The 4,686-nt window shown below is 41.6% G+C and overlaps 2 non-coding genes across 2 annotated transcripts; both read left to right on the forward strand.

Annotated features, from left to right (window-relative positions):
* Window positions 1–329: 329 nt before the first annotated feature.
* trnaf-gaa (transfer RNA phenylalanine (anticodon GAA)) lies at window positions 330–402 on the forward strand. Its single transcript has one exon. It is a non-coding gene; the product is annotated as a tRNA-Phe (tRNA).
* A 698-nt stretch (window positions 403–1,100) lies between these two features.
* trnaf-gaa (transfer RNA phenylalanine (anticodon GAA)) lies at window positions 1,101–1,173 on the forward strand. The gene has a single exon. It is a non-coding gene; the product is annotated as a tRNA-Phe (tRNA).
* Window positions 1,174–4,686: the final 3,513 nt, after the last annotated feature.

Consider the following 4,686-nt stretch of genomic DNA (forward strand, 5'->3'; position numbering starts at 1 on the left):
CCCCTTCACGTCCCGGTCCACCTGGTGAGGTAAACTGCACACATCAGTTTAAAAGCTGCCAACATGCTGTTTGAAAACTTGGCATGGGCTTCGTGTTGTGTGGGTGGGAGGTGCTGCAGGCCTCTGCGGTGGAGGAAGAGGAGGGTCATCTGTGTGGGATGAGGCCTGCAGGCCAAGAGATCCAGCAGCACTGAAACCTGGTCAGAACAAGAGGGACACTGTTGCTATTTCTGTGATCTTTTCGCATGTTAATGTGACCTCTGGCCAAACACACACAATGATCAACTCAACGGCGCCATCTGTGGTGGGTGCCAGCAACCTGCTCATATGCCGAAATAGCTCAGTTGGGAGAGCGTTAGACTGAAGATCTAAAGGTCCCTGGTTCGATCCCGGGTTTCGGCAACGTGCAGCTCATCTTTTAATACCACCCTCGACCTCAGACATCCGAATAATCCTCCACAGACGACAGGCAGGATGGTCCCCGACGAACGACTCCTCAGACTGCCCAGGTGATCAATACACACAAGCCTTTTAAAAACACGGTCCTATCTCAAAAGGCCCCCTGCTGGCGACATCAGCTCGTTGAAACTCGTGTGGCATGGCGACTTCTGAACATTTAGAAGTATGCAGAAGAAAGCGGGAGAGGTCTCACGAAAGAGGCACAGATAACAACGCCGGTCACTTACACACATTAAACCCATTTAATGCTCAGTGTGTCATCAGACCGGCCCTACCACCAACACTTTAGGACTTCATCCATAATTAGGAGTAAGGCCACTTCCGCATACATTATATGTGTATACAATTGAATTGTTTTGACCAATCAATTTAGCATTTTAATAATGGCCACTGGACATCATCTTTATAATATTCATCACACGTCAGCCTTCAAGGGGCATATCCAGGCATTATCCTCCATAGTGTTAAGAAACCATTTGCACAAACCCCAAATCAATGAATGATTTATCAGTGATCAATGAGCTGCGACAATCAGATCAGCTATTTGAGAGGCGAGCCCAAAACACTCAACTCATCTAGGTATCATTCCTGTCCGAGAAGGCCCTCTGCCGGTCAGATGAGCTTGAGAGCAGTGCGCAGCCGCCGAAATAGCTCAGTTGGGAGAGCGTTAGACTGAAGATCTAAAGGTCCCTGGTTCGATCCCGGGTTTCGGCAGAGCCCCGGTGATTTTTAGTGAAATAACGAGTTTGCAGTTGCCCATCACACTGCGTCCTCAGTCCACATCCGCTCCATAAATACACACAGACTTGTCGTTATTATATAGGTGAATTCTGCATAGCATCAAGAATAAGAAACTCTGCTACTCGGGTCAGATTAATTTTCCTCCAGTAGGGATCAGTAAAGTTTGATCATCTACAGCCACCAGCCTGTAGATGGCAGGACAGAGTTTCAGTCCGATAAACCAAAAAGAGGAATAGTCGCATCCTCATTGGTCACCTTGGGAGCTTGCAACAGGCCGAAACAGCTCCATTGGGAGAGCGTCAGACTGAAACCTGAAACAGTTCCTGGTTCGATAGTGGATTTCCACATGAGAGGCTAAGACTTTTGAGTAGATGAGGGAACGAGATGAATTACTGTTGTTAAATCTAACCCTCAGCACAAGGTGGGAAAATTCACACAACATGAAAATCCAATGCAGCTTTAATATGTGGCAACTTGTTCTTAGAGCTAATTTATGTTCATATGAGAACTTAAATTCAGAAAAAGCAGAAGTTAATAAACATGACCGTAGAAGTGTGGTGAGTAAGTCTCCCGGGATTGTTGGACTATGTGGTCAGAAATGCCACCTAAACCTGAGTGATGGATAAATACCAGCCTAATATGATATTAGTGAACCAGCATGAATCAAACCGATCCCATCAATAAGCACTGATAGAGTCTGGTTCAGCGGGTTTCATTCTGGTCCAGCTGAAACATTTTGGCACAAAATGAGCAATTATGCAGCAAATGTCATTTGTGTAACATATTTAGGTCAGGAGAGCCTCAGCAAGGCTGTATGGGGTTGATGGGACCTCCTGGACCTCCCTCAGCTGTTCTAACCTGTCTGAGTGCCAGCCGAGGCGTGTACAGGCCACAGAGGCACAGTCCAAGAGAGCAGGTCCAGGCCGCGGGACAGAAAACAGGTCAGGGATTTGCGTCATTCTCATTGAAATCTGAATCAATGGCCAACCGGCTCTTTGTGGTGATGTGCTAATCAGTAGAGCATTTATAATGAACAGATAGGAAGTGGTTCTGCACTGCTAGATAAAATAATAACCTTAAAATGACATTTTATAAATATTAAGGGGTGAATTTATGTATTATAGGTGTGGAATTATTTCATCCCCATCAGCCTTACATGTCTACATTATTTTAATTGTTTAAATAGTGGTTAATTGTTTTTTTTAAACTCTACATCTGCTTATTTACTTAAATTTAGATTTAAAATTACTTTGCTGTCTGTTCGACCCTGTAAGCCGACCTTGAGAGCTTTGAAAATAAATTAAATAAAATAAATAAATATTAATAATATTAGTAATAACAACAACAACAACAACAATAGCAATAATAATCATTATTATTATTATCATTATTATTAGTAGAATTATATTAGTATTAGTAATAGTATTATTGAATGGAATGGATATAATGGCACATATATACAGACTTATTTTTTTGTCATAGGTAGTTGATGAGTGTTCTTCCTTGTTTTATGAACTTGTAGAAGAACGTGTTCCTGTCACAGAAATCAAGCACATGCCTCTCACTGGGAGCAACATGTTCTGAGTCAGGAATGAAAAACGTCACTTTACCCACTGTGCTGGATTCCAGTCACCGTCTCAGTGGTTAAAACATGGATGGTGATCATAAAACTATTTGCATGTCTGACTTTTTATGACAAAAAAAAACCCAACAAATTAAATATTGCAAATAAGTTTTCTTGGGTATACTATTTAAACATTGCATTGTTCTGTTGTGAATCAGTCTGTGTAATCTTTTTTGTGCTATTGAAGAAAATAGAGTTGAGGCTTTAATGAAGGGCACATCTTTTATGTTTTTGAATACAGACCTAGTTGCTTAAAACAAATTAGCTGGCAGTTTTAATGCATGCTTTGTTTCACATTTGTTACTCAGTTATACATTTTCCTGTAATATCCTGGCGTAAGAATTATGTAAGCTCTCCCTTTTCATTGTGGCTTGCACTTTGTGTTTCCCCTGCTGTAGTTGGGTTTCCTGGTGGCTGTGTTCCTGCTGCTTTTGGAGGGCTACAAAGAATTCCTGAAGAGGCCAGTCAAGCTTTGAACCAATTCAGTTTGGTGTTTGAATAAAATCCACAGGTGGAGAGCAGTCCAGAGAAGCGGGTAGATGGATAAGAGTGGTGGGGAGAGGATGTTTTTGCTCCAATTAATCAAAACTCTTTTCAGCTGAGTTCCACTTCCAAGCAGCTCGCACAGACAGTCCCCGTCAATTTGGCACTGCTTAAAAGCTTGCATAACTTGAGCAGCAATGAATTCTACCCAGTAAACCTTTCCTCCATTTCCGTCCTATTTTGCTTAACAAGCAACTTTTTAAGTCATAGAATGGTCAATGTAATGATGTGAGGTAGTTTCATTCCCAGATGACAATGGGTGATAGATGAGACTCTGTACTATGTTCAGTACTAGTTTGGTTAGCTGTGTGATGTTTTTACACAACACTTCACACAGGAATGTATAAAGCAGTACCAAACAATGCTGAGAGTGAATCACCGCATAATAGCTAATGGCCATAAAACCTGAACGAAAAGCTGAGAGACACTACAATGTCTGTTGGGGTGGTGATTCTGTTAAGAATTAAAAAGTTGGGGGAAATCGTCAGTGGGCCTGTTTACATGACCTTCCACAGTAAACATAGCCATGCTTACTGCCTTTCACCATCTACATTACAATATTGGTTGGTGCATCCTTGCTTGATCATTTTATGTGCATGTGATAACTGACTATAGTCATAATAGGGATTTTGAATTGTCAAAGCAGAGATGCCACTGATGGAATTAGCAATATGAAGGATTGCTGTCCAGGTATATGAGTTAGCTCCTGGGCTAAGTCATTTTTATTTATCTTGCTGTCTTTCTTTACTTTGCTGTGAAATGGGTCTATAAGACAAGCTCTCTGCATCTGTTCAAACAGTAATTTGTCTGTCCTTAAGTTCAGTTGACTAACACTTTTTGCCATGCAACTTGTTCAGTAATTCATATACTGACTACTGGATTCCTCAAGCCACTTAAAAACATGTTGATGAATGAGCTCAGTTGTTGACTCAAGATCACAAATCTCATGTAACATGCAGTTGAATGTGGCTCAACATGTTTCTGTCACCGTAGAAAGCAGAACAATTAATATTTATCAGCTGTTGCATCACTAAAAAAGTTTGCCCCAACACCCGAGAGAGGTATGCCAATGTTTTCTATGATGGTTTTGTTGTGGAGCTCTTGTGACATAACCCACTATCAAGCATATAGTCCAAATGTGACAAGAAGAGGTTGTTTAAGGGAACAGAGACTTCGTTTTTGTCCTTGGGGACAAAAGAGGGACATTGTTTTCTCAGACGGACTGAGTAGAAAGTCGCAAACCCACTCTCTGTTCCTTGAACTGGCTCCAAGGACAGTGGGGAGGCCTTTCTTCACTGCATTAATCTGTGTAGATGTTG

The sequence above is a fragment of the Echeneis naucrates genome, chromosome 5 (assembly GCF_900963305.1).
Source record: "Echeneis naucrates chromosome 5, fEcheNa1.1, whole genome shotgun sequence".
Lineage (NCBI taxonomy): Eukaryota > Metazoa > Chordata > Actinopteri > Carangiformes > Echeneidae > Echeneis > Echeneis naucrates.